Source organism: Arachis hypogaea, chromosome 20, assembly GCF_003086295.3.
Source record: "Arachis hypogaea cultivar Tifrunner chromosome 20, arahy.Tifrunner.gnm2.J5K5, whole genome shotgun sequence".
Classification (NCBI taxonomy): domain Eukaryota; kingdom Viridiplantae; phylum Streptophyta; class Magnoliopsida; order Fabales; family Fabaceae; genus Arachis; species Arachis hypogaea.
The window spans coordinates 22,098,842-22,114,832 of record NC_092055.1 but is presented as its reverse complement, the minus strand read 5'-3'; the positions used below and the strand labels follow the sequence as shown (position 1 = coordinate 22,114,832).

The 15,991-nt window shown below is 34.1% G+C and overlaps 1 long non-coding RNA gene across 1 annotated transcript; it reads left to right on the top strand.

Moving 5' to 3' along the window:
• Positions 1-439: 439 nt before the first annotated feature.
• On the top strand, positions 440-8,138 carry LOC112783755 (uncharacterized). Its single transcript, XR_011878726.1, has 2 exons — positions 440-3,517; positions 7,798-8,138. It is a non-coding gene; the product is annotated as an uncharacterized lncRNA (long non-coding RNA).
• Positions 8,139-15,991: the final 7,853 nt, after the last annotated feature.

Genomic DNA, 15,991 nt, shown 5'->3' with positions numbered 1-15,991 from the left:
ATTAATTTCAATATCTAACAATGCAAACTAACGAAAGAAACTAAAATAAAAAAAAGTTTTCTATGGAAATTAAGAATTTATAATCACAATTATTAACATATATTTTCTTATTATGCATGGCTAACTTTTTTAAAAAACCATATTCTAACGAAATATAATTTTTATAATCAAACTTGTTCATCGCACAAATTTTATCGCTAGTTATATATATTTCATACTTTTAAAGCATATTCAAAAAATTGTATTAACAATAAAAGAGAAATTATTTTGATCGGAAAAAGTAATAAAATTTTAATTTTGTAATAATTATGCATATGATATATTATATTAAAAAAATTTTCAATAACTTTTATTTCGTTAATTTTCTCTCACTTATTTTTTTTATGGAATACATAAAGATTTGTTTGCTTAAGATACACATGACCAAACACAATAAGAAAAATACTCAACTTAATTTATTAATTATTTTCTCTTGTGATCTAGAAGAAATATAGCTCTAATTAATAGCAGCAGCAACCTCTTGGACCCGTACAAACACCATATGTAAAACTCTTAGATCCACATAACTTGTTGCAAGTTTCAGCATGACATTGTCCTTGAATGCAAAACATTACTGCATCATTAATAGTCCTATACATTATTCCACCTCTTGTGTCTGTTGCGGTAATAATAAACACAACAAATCCGTTAGAATTTCTATCTAAATCGAAATGTACATTTGAATGTAATATGATAACAATAGTATATTTGTAAGAATATTTAAAAATAACCGAAATCTCCGTATAAGAAATCTATAATCTCTCTCATGATCTTTTTATTTATTTTAGAAAAAGAGTTCAAACAAGTGCACCCGATTTTTATTATGAAATGAAATTTGAAACAAAAGCAGTATTATTTAGTTTATAATTTAATACATGAGCGACCAAGAATTCAATAGATTATCGGTAACAATTAATCAATCAATAATTAGATCATAATTTAATAACAAAAAATGATTAGATCATACCATCCGAACACAAGAATACTTTATATGCGAAAGGAAAAAAAAGTTTTAGAAAAAAGTGTAATAATAATGTTGGGAAACATTTTTTGTTACTTCAAATTTAAGCACGAAAATCAAAATTTAGGGATAATTACTATAACTATCTCATGATAAAACAACAATGTAATTAAGTTTTAAAACAAAATTTGATACCTAAGGTACTAGCAGAAAGTGAAGCCACAAAAAAAATGCACAAAAACAACTTTGTAGCAACATTATTAATAGCCATTTTGCAAAAATCACTTTGTGTTCTCTTTTTTTTTTTAATTATATGTCTAATCAAGTGTATTGTTCATCTTATTTATAGGCTTTTGTTACAATAAACTAATCCTAATATGATATTTTAATTATGATGATAATAAATTGGTCTTATGGGATTGCAAATGCTGCTATCTCACCCATTATTTGCATATTTACTTACCCAATAATAAAATAACTTAGATAGTGTTTATATTTGGAAAATTTGTTTAAATATTTTTTCTTCTGATTTAAATATTTAGTTTGAATTTTTTAATTAGATAAAATATATTACTTCTAGAAACAACTAATTAGATCAATTGATTTGATGATATATATAAATATGGTTATTTTGTTGACCAAACGAATATAATAATAGACACCAAAACAAATATATATATAATAATTTTCTAAAACTAAATTATCTATCAAACAATTAAATCAATTGACTTGTCAATATGTATATATAGATGTTTTCGTGAGTAGAAAAATATATAATTTTTTCCTCTATATTCATTTATTTAAATTTGAATTTCAAATATACTAAACAAAAAGTATAAAAAAGTGCCAAATTTGTATATATATTCTATTTAATTTGTGTCTTAATATTTTTAAATCATTATTATAAAATCCAAAATTTTTGAGGAATCTTATTATAAACTGATTTTAAATTTATTTATTATTAGAGATTTTACTTTCAGAAATTATTTTATTGAGAGCGATTAAATCAAGTTTTGATAATTAAAATGAAGATTTTATTTAATTTCATAATTATTGAATTATTTTATATATTTAAATTATAATGTGAGTACTTATGAAATAATAAGAATTTTATATGATTTGGACTAAATAATTAATATTCTAAAATATTAATACTACTGTTTTGGAAAATAGAGAAATTAATTATATTATCTCTAATTTTTTATTTTAAATATTTTATTAAAAATAATTTGTAAAATTGATGAACAAATAGTATTTTTATACATTATTATTGTTGGGTTAAAATTTATTTCTAATTACTATCTTATCCCTACTTTTATTCAAAATTTACCAAATTAACCCTAACCCTAATTTTCACACAACACTCTTACCCTTTCTCCCTAACCCTCAGCAGTCGAAACCCTAAGCTGACTACCTCTTCCCAAATTCAGCAGCATTCATGAAACAGAACAGAGATAGAGAGTCAGGAACCAGGGGAGGGGGAATCGGGGAAGTGGGACGGTGGGGTGCTGGCGAGGAGTGCCGTCGCCGTTGCTGTCGCCAGGAGAGGAGAGTGACGCGGAGGAGGGAGGTGACGCTTCATTGTCGCCGCGCTCTGCTGCCACGAGGCCGCCGTCGTCGCTGCCTTGAAGGGAGCCGTAAGGGTCGCCGTTGAGCATGAAAGGTTGGGAGAGAGAGAGCTTGCGTCTGAGACTGGAGAGGAGGTGTGGTCCGCGCTTTTGCCTCTATCGCAACTGGCCCGCCGCCGCCACCGAAAGAAGTCGTCGCCGTCGCCTGAGAAGAAACCGACGAGAGAGAGGGAGCTCGCAGAGAGGAACGCGAAGCAGGAGCCTCTGTCCGCCGATCTGTCACCGTACTGTTGGGCTGTCGCCGCCACCAAGGGTCCGTCGCCGTGGGTTGTTTTCGCCGTCAGCGCTGCCATTGAAGGGAGCTCGCCACCACGTTTGGTTGTTGCTGCCGCATGCCCATCTCTGCCGACGCTGAGAACGCACAAGGGTGGCAGACGCAGGGAGGGAGGCGGAGGAAGGAGGAGGAGGCGCCGTGTCTGGTAGTTGCCATCCCGTCACCGCAGTTTACCTCTGCCACTGCCAACTGCTGCTCTCCGGTGCTTAGCTGGAGCTTCTGTTACTATTGTCGGAGATCTATGGTTGCCGGAAAACACCGCTATTGTTGTTGCGGAAGGAGGAAGAAGCCTCGCCGCTGATCTGGCCGCCAGGAGCAGTCCTGTAGCCACCGGAACCACCGCCGGGGATGCCTCTTCTTGACTCAGTCACTTCTTCTTAGTTGCGGTAAGCGTCTTTGTTTTGAAAAGCCTGTAATCACTGCTATGTTATCGTACGCTGAGGTTTTGCGGCGTTAATTGCTATAAGATTGAGTCTCGATCATTTTATGTTGTGATTAGAATTGCTGTGGTCGCTGTGGAAGTGGGTTGGAGTTGAGGTTACAGTTGCCGAGGTTACGGGCCGAGGAGAAAGGATTTTGACGCGTTGTGTAGCTTTTGGGTTTCGATTATTCGGGGTAGGAGCCTTTCTTCGAAAACCATACTTTATAATTTGAAATTATTATATATGGATATTATGTGCTAAAAATGTATATTTGGGTGATTGTATAAGTCTTATGTAATGTTGGTTGTTTTGGATGAATACGAATGCTTGGTTGATTTAATCATTATTTGGTTTTATGAAACGGACGATTTTGAAGTGCTTCTTTAAAGTCGCTTCTTTAAAGCTTTGAAATCAAGTTTAATCCGTTGAAAATCGACTTGAGTTTGATTTGGTTTTCTTGAAATATGAAAATGGAATGTATCTTTGAATTCAGTTGGATTTTTGCACTGATTTGCTTTCGAACCCTTTAAAGAGGGTTGTTGATTGGTTTGGATGGGACCCGAAAAGGGTAATAGATTTCAAGTTTTAAGGAAGGTGTTGTTAAAATTCCGATAGAATCCGCGACTTTAGTGAAATGTTATTTGGAAAATTATGAGTTAAAAACTTCTACTATTTTATTTGGATTATTTAAGAAAGGGATGACTTATGCTTTTGAAATAAATTATTAAAAAGGAAAATGTGATTTAGTCTTGTTTCTTAAGAAAAGTATTGCATCTCTTTTGGGAGCAAGTTATGTAGATGAAACTTATGTTTTAAGACTGTTTTAAATGTGAAAAGGGTTTATGTCTTTGAATTTGACTTGATGGTTTCAATCGGAGGAGTTTCAGTGAATTTGAAAGAACCTGAACGTCTATTGACAAGTTTTATTTTACAATGTTTTGGGAAAAAGTTTTAAGTACTCTTTGAATTCTGAATTTTTGCAAGACTAAAACAATTTTTAAGCAGTTTGAAATGCTTTAGAATTAATCATGGGGTTAAAGTTGGTTTTGTTTAAGTAAAGAAAATGGCTTTAAAAGGAGTAATTGATTACACGACTCGGTTTGGCTTAGATCTTATTTTTATTACTCAAATCAGGAAGCCAATGTTTTAAAGATTTTAAGCGAATTTGAGGAAATAAGTTATGTTATTCTCCCCTAAAGACTTGAGACTCTACCGAGGAACTTTTGTTATAAAATCCCGTTGTTAGATAGATGATTTTAAATATTTCAAAATATACCTTTAATTTTCCATGGTTTTGGAAGTTTTGGAAAGAGGATGCTGAAGGTGGCTTTGTTTTTAAAAAGGGAGCCTACTTTGAGTAAAAGTGGCTTATAAGCCTGAGATGATTTGAGGAATAGAACTTTAAAGCCAAAACTGAAAAGAGTTTATTTTTGATTTCAAAGTGAAGTGAATTGAGAAAAAGTGATTTATGGCTTGAATGAAGGTTTTATGAATTTGATGATGTTGGATGGTGGAAATGCTATTTTGTTATGAGCCGGAATGGCTGTATATGATAATGAATTATGGCTAATTTTGGAATATGTTATGAGCCGGATGGCTGACTATGAATCATGAATTTAAGCCGGATGGCTGAGATGAATGTTGATTTATGATTGAGAATAAATGCATATATGCTGAGTTATTGATATTGTGATTATTGCACTTTTAATTATCTGAGATACGAGTTTCCCTGGGTAGAAACAGCGGCTAGCCACCACGTGCCCCAGGTTGAGACTCGATACTCTGCTGACCCTATGTCGTAAGTGTGGCCGGATACTGTGAAAGTTCCGGATGAGCTCGTCCCCGTGAATATACACCAGTGAGGGTGTTGGATGTGAATTATGATTATGATTGTGAATGACTCGGGTTGGGGATGCATGATAGAGGAACAGTCCAATGGTTAGCTACCAGGACTTGTCGGGTTGGCTTTATAACCGACAGATGATATCATCAGCCACTAGGACAGGCATTCAGCATATGCATCTATGTGACATTGTTTGGGTGTGCATATTGTACTTAGTTTGCCTTTGTGATTACTTGTGATTAACTGCTAATTGTTCTACTTGCAGTAACTGTTTGTTTGTGCTTGTACTTCCCTACTTGTGTTTGCAACTGAGACTCTGTTGGACTGTGGTGATTGGTTGTTGTTTGGGTTGTTTGGCCTGTTTGGGCCTAGAGCCGTGGTTGATCATGAGGTGGGCCGAAGGCCATGTTTGGTTGATGTTTCTGGTTTTGAAAAGTATGAAAAGCTAATTTAGTTCAGCATAGATAAACCTTTTGAAAGAATTTTGAATTTTTAAGGATCGAACAGTTTCCTTTTTTAGAAAAGATTTTAGATTTTTCTTGATAGGAAACCCTTGCTTTTGAAAAGATGCATAAGGCGGTTATTAATCACTGTAACGATTTTATCTCGCGTATCCTATTATAGTAATTCTGCAATCCTATAGTGAGAACCCTTTCGAGGATGATGTTCTCACTCCTCTACAGGTCTTTCCTTTTTCAGGTTACGGACAATGAAGTTCAAAAGAGCTTATTCTTTTCTGTTAGACGATATTTCTGTATTGTTTTAGTATTTGTGTTTTCCTTGCCTTTAGCTTTGCAAGTTTTATAAGTGGGATAGGATGTGGATATGGGATGTTTGTAAATTAATATATATATATATATATATATATATATATTTCCGATGAGTATTGTATCTTATATTGTAAGTATGAGTGTATGTTTTCGAAAAATTCAGTTTAAGTTTTAAACAGGCTCATATTTTAGTATTAAATAGTATAAGAGTCGTCGTAATATTTGAGCTATCAGAGTGGCGCAGCCGGAAGTGTTACTTTTGATAGTTAGGGTGTTACAATTATTTTATTCTTTCAATAAAGAAAACCCAAATTAAAAGTAAAAAAGTAATAAAAAAGCATCTATATATCTAATTAAAATCTGATTTCTATATTAAGTGTTGAGATCCAAAATACTAATTATAATATAACATAAGCTAAGTATTTTATTTTAAAATAATTACACAAATTACAAATAAGTATGTGTGATTGTCACAGCTATAAGGGATATCCCATATGAGATGGATAAACAAAAGGTTATAACGTTTTTGCGGTCGAATGCATTTTAAATTTGATAAATGTATTGCTTGTGAAGTATATATGGTCGAATTCATTTTGAATTTGATAAAAGTATTGCTTGTGAAGTGTACATTCGTGTATGTCCAATGTAAATTTTTACCCATTTTTTATTGCAAACTGAAAACAGATATTCGAAAGAAACATTTGCTTAATTACGGATATGCAAAAATCTTTTTCATTATTATAATCAAGGTTCTGAAAACCAGACCGGACCGGCCAGTTCGACCGGTTTAACCGCGAACCGGCAATGCATGCGGTCCGGTCCTCCTGTATTAACCAGCGGGAAAAAAACCGCGAAGAAATCGCTGAACCGGTTAAAAACCGGCCGATTCTTCTAAAAAACTTAAACGGCGCCGTTTTTAATGGTATTTTTAAAAATAAAAAACTGAAATCTGACCCGCCCGACTCGCTCGACCCGTTACCACTCGGAACCCCCCTTGGCCCCTTCTTCCCCATTCCCAAATCGCAGTCTCACTCTCACTGTCTCTTGCTCAGTTACTCTCACACCCTACCCTAGCCCTCTGAAGCATTCGAAAACCCCAGCCCAGACGCCACCACCGTCGCGTGGTCTCTTCTTCCGTTCATTCATCTCAGTCTCACTCCAGATTCTAGGCGTGAACGGTGAACCCTAGCCCCTTCTGAAGCATTCGAAAACCCCAGCCCAGTCGCCACCGCCGTCGCCGGGGTTTGCTGGTCGTGACTGCCACCACCGTCGCGTGGTCTCTTCCCCAGTTCGCCCGTTCATTCATCTCAGCCTAGCCCCTTCTAAAGCATTCCCAGGCTCCCAGCGTCCCCGTGGTCCTCAGGCTGCCACCGCCGTTGCCTGCTCCTCAGCACCGCCGCTTCGTCTTCGCTGGCCTCTCCCTTCGTCGTCGCTGGTCTTCGTTCATCTTCTCTGTTTCATACTTTCATCTTCTATGTTAGAATGTATGGTTCTGATTCCAGAACGCCTAATGTTGATGTTGTATTGTTTTGGTGTTTTGCTGCTTTAGAACGCCTAATGTGTCTTGCTGTTTTGGTGTTTTCCAGCCAATTGATGTTTTTGTGTTGTGTTGAATGGCTGAATGCTATAGGCACTAGGCAGAATTGTGTTGTGTTGAATGGCTGCCAATGCAATGAAAATTTGGGATCAACAGCCAATTCTGGGAACTTTGATTTCTGTTCAATTTCTTCGGTCTTCAATTTAGTGTTTTGCACTTTTGCTGCTCTGTAACTGTTAATTTGTTACCTTGTTTAATTTGTTACTTTGTAATTGTTAATTTGTTACTCTGTTTTGTTAATGCTGATGTGGATATTGAAGCAGCACAGGATGAGGTGATTGTTAGGGTGAGTTGCCCTCTTGATTCTCATCCAGTTTCAAGAGTGATCCAAACATTCCAAGAGGCACAAATCAATGTTATTGATTCAAAACTCGCAGCTGCAAATGACACCATATTTCACACCTTTGTAATTAAATCCCAACAAGGATGTGAACAGCTCACAGATACTTTTGTTATACTGTTGGGGGATCTAAAAAGAGAAGCATTTGGAACTAGGGTAGTAGAATAATAGTTCCTATTAACTGTGTAGGACAACCAATTTATTAATGTTTGTTTATAGTATACACAGTTTATCATAAGTATTATTCCTGCAATTGTCAAATTATTTTTGGTTTTTGGTTGTTTAGTTTAATGATCATAGGGTTTATTTGTTCTGTCTTCTTTTTTCTTATATCCCATATGCCTTCTCAAATCTCAAGTTCCTATTCTTTCTTTCTTGTATTCTATCAACTTCTGTGCATAAGACATAAGAGAAAAGTAGTGATTAGTTATGTTTTTGTCACCTATAGAGAGAATCCTGTCTATATAAATTTTTATATTGTAATTAAAAGTTGTAGCATTATTATTACCTTGGTTTTAATGTTTAGGCCTTATGAAACATTGAAGTATATATAGTTCTTAGCCAAGCATCTGCTTCTTCTGGTTTTAATATTTAGATATGCTTTTATTACTATTTAACTTTTGAGTTTGGATTTAGATAAGATCATATGTATTTGGTTGATGATATTTTATATAGTGTTTTAAATTTTGAAGATATTTTAAGATTTATATTAGACTATAATTATATTTTAGGATGTGTATTTATAATTTATTTATTATTCTATTCTAAAACGGTTTTTCTGGTTGAACCACCGGTTAGACCGGTTAGACCAGTAAACCAGTGACTAGAGCGGGTTGATGACCGGTCCGGTTTTCTGAACCTTGATTATAATGGATCCTAAAAAAAAAGTTTGTCTAATAAAATATACTTCGACTTTCTTGTATTAAAATATTGGGTTGTAAACACAAGAGGACTTTGCAATTAGTTATACTTAAAATGGCATAGTCTCTCTATACTCACTTAAGACTTAAGAGGTCACAGGTTCGAGTCTCGCTATCTTTGGTAAAATAAAAAAAAAACATAAGAGGACTTTATGCGCTTCTTTGAAAAGATTAGATTCAGTGCTCTCTTAATTCCTGTAATTTTACTAAATTTATAATTAGATTTTTATAGTTTTTTTCCTTTTAATTGGGTACGTATACAACTTTTATTTTTGTAATTGAGTCTTTGTCATTGTGAAAAATATTAGAGTTAGTAAAATATTTTTTCGCAAATTAAAAGTACCCACAATTAAAAATCTAATTAATCTTTGACCACATTTTTTTGGGAAGAATTTTCCATTTATTTTAACGTTATTGACATGAAAATAACTTAATTATAAAATTAAAAGCATTATAGAGATTTAATTGAAAAAAAATATGAATTTAATTACAAATTTGATAAAATTATACAAATCAACAAAATTTTTAAATTTAAATAAAATCATGCTATCTAGCTTAATAAGATATGATATATCAATAAATATGTTTTATAAAAACGACGTGGTTAGTGACTATTGATTTTTTGGTAAATATGTAGTCATCTAATCATCATTTATAAAGGGGTACAAACTTCTACAAAATATAATTATTCACGTACGTATTTCTTTTAATTTATGTGCATTTCTTTTTATTTTCACGTAATATATTTGAATTGATAATAAAAATAGAATAATAATAATAAATTTATATTGATATAGTCATATGATTTATTATTATTAAAAAAACAAAAAAATTAAATATACAACTCGACCTTACTATTTTCACAAACCACAATGTAATCTCTGACAAAAAGGGATAATTCCAGCCCCTAACAATTTAATGTGAAAATCTTTTACTCAATTTCAATTATTTGGTCTAATAAAAATTAAAAGTGTCTATTTTAATGTATACTATTAATTAATTTGTTTCATTCAGTATTGGTATCATATTTACCAATGCAAACTAACGAAAGAAACTAAAATAAAAAAAATTCCATGAAAATTGCAAATTTATAATCACAATAATTAATATAGATTTTCTTAATATACATGTATGCCCAACTTTTTATAAAAAAATATATTCTAATAAAATATAATTTTTATATAATTAAACTTGTTCATTGCACAAATTTTATTGCTAGTTATATATTTCATACTTTTAAAGAAGATTCAAAAAATTGTATTAACAACAAAAGAAAAACTATTTTTGACTGAAAAAAAGTAATAAAATTTTAATTTTGTAATAACTATGCATATGATATCATATTAAAGAAAAACTTCAATAACTTTTATTTCATTAATTCTCTTCCACTTATTTTTTTTATGAAATACATAAAGATATATTTGTTCGAGATACACATAATCAAACACAATGAGAATAACATTTCACTTAACCTATTAATTATTTTCTCCATGATTTAGAAGAAATATATCTCTAATTAATAGCAGCAGCAACCTCTTGGACCCGTACAACGACCATATGCAAAACTTTTAGATCCACATAACTTGTTGCAAGTTTCAGCATGACATTGTCCTTGAATGCAAAACATTACTGCATCATTAATAGTCCTATACATTATTCCACCTCTTGCGTCTGCGGTAATAATAAACACAACAAATCCATTAGAATTTCTATCTAAATCGAAATGTGCATTTAAATATAATATGATAACAATATTATATTTGTATGAATATTTAAAAATAATTGAAATCTCCGTATAAGAAATCTATAATCTCTCTCATGATCTTTTTATTTATTTTAGAAAAAGAATTCAAATAAGTGCACCCGATTTTTATTATAAAATGAAATTTGAAACAAAAGCAGTATTATTTAGTTTATAATTTAATACATGAGCGACCAAGAATTCAATAGATTATCGGTAACAATTACTCAATCAATAATTGGATCATAATTTAATAACAAAAAATGATTAGATCATACCATCCGATCACAAGAATACTTTATATGTGAAAGGAAAAAAAGTTTTAGAAAAAAGTGTAATAATAATGTTGGGAAACATTTTTTGTTACTTCAAATTTAAGCACGAAAATCAAAATTTAGGGATAATTACTATAACTATCTCATGATCAAACAACAATGTAATTAAGTTTTAAAACAAATTTTGATACCTAAGGTACTAGCAGAAAGTGAAGCCACAAAAAAAATGCACAAAAACAACTTTGTAGCAACATTATTAATAGCCATTTTGCAAAAATCACTTTGTGCTCTCTTTCTTTTTTTTTAATTATATGTCTAATCAACTGTATTGTTCATCTTATTTATAGGCTCTTGTTACAATAAATTAATCCTAATATGATATTTTAATTATGATGATAATAAATTGGTCTTATAGAGTTGCAAATGCTGCTATCTCACACATTATTTGCATATTTACTTATCCAATAATAAAATAAATTTAGATAGTGCTTATATTTGGAAAATTTGTTTAAATATTTTTCTTTTGATTTAAATATTTAATTTGAATCTTTTAATTAGATAAAATATATTACTTCTAGAAACAACTAATTAAATCAATTGATTTGAAGATATCTATAAATATGTTATTTTGTTGACCAAACGAATATAATAATAGACACCAAAACAAATATATATAATAAATTTCTAAAATTAAATTATCTATCAAATAATTAAATCAATTGACTTGTCAATATGTATATATAGATGTTTTCGTGAGTAGAAAAATATATAGTTTTTTTCTCTATATTCATTTATTTAAATTTGAATTTCAAATATACTAAACAAAAAGTATAAAAAAAGTGCCAAATTTGTATATATATTCTATTTAATTTGTGCCTCAGTATTTTCAAATCATTATTGTAAGACTCAAAATTTTTGAGGAATCTTATTATGAACTGATTTTAAATTTATTTATTATTAGAGATTTTACTTTCAGAAATTATTTCATTGAGAGCGATTAAATAAAGTTTTGATAATTAAAATGAAGATTTTACTTAATTTTATTATTATTGAGTTATTTTCTATATTTAAATTATAATGTCAGTAGTTATGAAATAATAAGAATTTTATATGATTTGAACTAAATAATTAATATTCTAAAATATTAATTTTGCTGTTTTGGAAAATAGAAAAATTAATTATATTATCTCTAATTTTTTGTTTTAAATATTTTATTGAAAGTAATTTGTAAAATTGATGAACAAATAGTATTTTTATACATTATTATTGTTGGATTAAAATTTATTTCTAATTACTATATTATCCCTACTTTTATTCGAAAATTACCAAACTAACCCTATCCCTAATTTTCACACAACACTCTTACCCTTTCTCCTTAACCCTCAGCCGTCGAAACCCTAATCCAACTACCTCTTCCCAAATTTAGCAGCATTCATGAAACAGAACATAGATAGAGAGTCAGGAACCAGGGGAGGGGGAATCAGGGAAGTGGGACGGTGGGGTGCTGGCGAGGAGTGCCGTCGTCAAGAGAGGAGAGTGACGCGGAGGAGGGAGGTGACGCTTCATTATCGCCGCGCTCTGCTGCCACGAGGCCGCCGTCGTCGCTGCCTTGAATGGAGCCGTAAGGGTCGCCGTCGAGCATGAAGGGTTGGGGAGAGAGAGAGCTTGCGTCTGAGACTGGAGAGGAGGTGTGGTCCGCACTGTTGCCTCCATCACAACTGGCCCGCCACCGTCACCGAAAGAAGTCGTCGCCGTCGCCTGAGAAGAACCTGACGAGAGAGAGGGAGCTCGCAGAGAGGAACGCGAAGCAGGAGCCTCTGTCCACCGATATGTCACCGTACTGTTGGGCTGTCGCTGCCACCAAGTGTAAGACCCGGTTAATTAATGGCCAATTAACCCATAAATGAGAATTTATCCTAGAAAGCCAAGAAATGTGATTTTTATGGCTAAATATGATAGAGGAGATTGAGACGAGAATTTCGGTACCAATTTTATAGAAATTGGACCAAGATTGGACCGAACGGGCCAAACCGGGCCAACCGGATCCAAAGTGGGCCCTTGGCCCAACTAAACTAAACCTAATACACTTATTTCAGCACTCTCTCTCCTCACTACACTCAAGAAACACGCTGAAATAGAGGGCATGGAAGGAAGAACACTCTCTCAAGTTCTTTCTTTCATTTGATTTTCAAACCACCATAACTTTTGATCTAGAGCTCCGATTGCCGCACCGTTTGTAGCCACGCGTTCACCACAGAGAGCTCTACAAAACCTATACAATCAATCTTGAGGTAAGCCACGTTTTTCTCTTTGAATGTCCAGCTTTGATTTCGAGTTTCATGAGCAAAAATTTTGAGATTTTGAGCTCTTTGATGTTATAGGACCCAACTTTCTTGAAGGAGAAGGTTAATCTTGTCTTCTTGGACCTTGGGTGTGGTAAGATTCTCAAACCTAGTATAATTTGTTATTCTATGATGATTGGGTATTGAGATGTTGTGTATGGGTATGATGATTGTGGCTTAGGTTGTGTATGTGTGAATATTGGGGGCTTGATTGAGACCTTGGAAAGCTTGAAAAGGGATTTTTGGTGGTAAAAATCTGTTCTTGGAGGTGTTGAGACCTAGAGGACTTGTGGACAAGTGGTTTGGAAGTGCTCCGGTTGAGCTTGGAAAATCGGCTAAGGTATGGTCTTGATTTCTCGTATCTAATATGTAATGTGGTAGAAAATACTTAGGCTAGAGGCCCTAAGATAGGCATTGAATTGATGATGTTGTTGAATGGTTGAGATATATGATGTGGTCATATATCTGATTATGAATATTGATGCCTTGATCGTGTGATATATGAGAAAATGCATTTTGTGATATATGCTTGATGAATGATTGAGGTTGAATTGGTGGGTGGTACCATGTTGATGGTGAGTATGATGATGAGTATGTATAATGATGTTTGATTGGAAATGGTATTATTGGAAATTGGGATGAGGAAGGATGTATGACATGATATTGTGTTTGTCCTTTAGCCATTTGACTGAGAAGTGTTAAAATGGTTGGATGGTGGTTTTGGGAATTTTGGTAAAGTGTCAATGTGTGAGTTGAGGATGGCTTGATGTTGATTTTGTTACATTTTGATTAATTTCAAAAAGGGTTGAAATTTGGCATGTTTTGGTTGATTTTGAAAAGAGTTGAATATGGTTTGTTTTGAAAATGGCACCTTGTGGTTTTATATGAAAACATGGTTTTTGGGAATATTTTGACGGGACATAACTTAGACTACGGATCCCCGTTTTGTATCAAACTTATTTAGAAATGAAATTGGATCCGGGATGTCCATGCCGTTGGAAGAACGGGCGGAAAACGATTTAAAATGAGAAAGTTATGTCCGTCGGAAGATTGGGGGTTGAATCTGTAAATTCTGCAGCTTTTAACTTAGAAATTTTTTAGCAGAATGACCCTCTGCGCGTAGGCGCACTTGGCGCGTACGCGCCGTTCTTCAAGAAGGCACCATCCACGCTTGCGCGTGGTGTGTGCGGGCGCGTCGATGCGCTGCACCAAATGCCCAGCCATTTTCCCGAGAGTTGTGCCAGAGTTGTGCCAGTTTTGTACCTGGGGCACAAATGTACCCGCGCGTACGTACGGCTGACACGTACGCGTCATTTGGCTATTTTTCAATCCGCGCGTCTGCGCGTATGACGCTTGTGCGTCAATGAGTTTTGTGGCCATCCACGCGTGCGCATGGAGTGCGCGTACGCGTGGCCCTGTTTTCATCCCAAAGTTGATTTTTGAGTTTTAAAAGCCAAATTTCATACTTCTAAGTCTCCGATCTCACCACTTATGTCTTAAATCATTATGATATGCCTAGCAATGAGACAAGGAGCTAGTGAATGTGGTAACTTGCGAGTGAAGCAAGGGAAAAATGAGTGATCAATGAGGATCAAAGATGATTATGTGAAGTGCGGAGGATGGCGGTGGAAGTGCTTGTTATGTCATGGGCTGAAGGGCCGTAATTGTTAATGAATTGGCTGGTTATGGATTTAACCGTGAGCCGGATGGCTGGATTATTCCCGTGTTACGGCGGAGCCATGATTATGGCTAAGTATAAATGCATATATGCTGTTGAATGAATTGTGAATGTTTGCACTTCCACTATCGGAGATGAGAGTTTTCCTGGGAGGAAGCAGTGGCTAGCCACCACGTGCTCCAGGTTGAGACTCGAAGCTCTTTTGACCCTATGTCGTCAGGGTGGCCGGGCACTATGAAAGCCCCGGATGAGCTCACCCCCATAAATATTCACCAGTGAAGGTGATGGATATGGATCATGATTATGATCAAATTTATATTGAGTATAACTCGAGTTGGGGAGACACGATAGAGGGACAGTCCAATGGTTAGCTAACAGGACTTGTCGGGTTGGCTCTATAACCGACAGATGATATCATCAGCCATTAGGGACAGACATTCATCATATGCATACTATGTGAATTGTTTGAGATTGCCTATTTGACTGCATATTACTTGCTATCTGTCTAAATGCCTTATTTGTTCCTATTTGTATATCTCTTGTCTGATATAACTGTGTTTGCTATATTATACTCCTGCTGGTGGTTGGGAGGTCCGAAGGAATTGGAAAGGGAAGTATTAGTTAGATTGAAGGATCTTTAGTCAGATGCCCTTTATGGTTTAGCTTGTTTATAAGCTTTGATTTTATCTGGAGGAAGTTCTAGGATTGCCTTCGGCTTTTCTCTATTATTACATGTTATATATGGGGAACTGTTACCATGCTGGGGACCTCTGGTTCTCACCCATGCGGATTTTGTGGTTTTCAGATGCAGGACGTGAGGTTTCTCGCTAAAGCATGCTGGAGACTTCTGGATTAGCGAAGATCCTTTGTTCTCGGGACTCTGTTTTGATTTTATGATTTCTCTTAGATACTTTTATCTCCATTGAATAATACAAACTGTGATGACTCCTCTTATAGGAGATTTTGGAGGATAGGTTCTCTGTTTTTAAGTCCCTTTGGGTTTCCTTTAGGGTTTTTCTTATTTTAATATATGTATATATTGCTATGCTCGGACCGGTCATCTTCGCAACCGGATTTTGAGTTTTGATATTCCCGTTTTGACACTCTTTCGTATATATATAATTCTCGTGATGGTTTATTTTTGTTCGCTACGTTATCGAT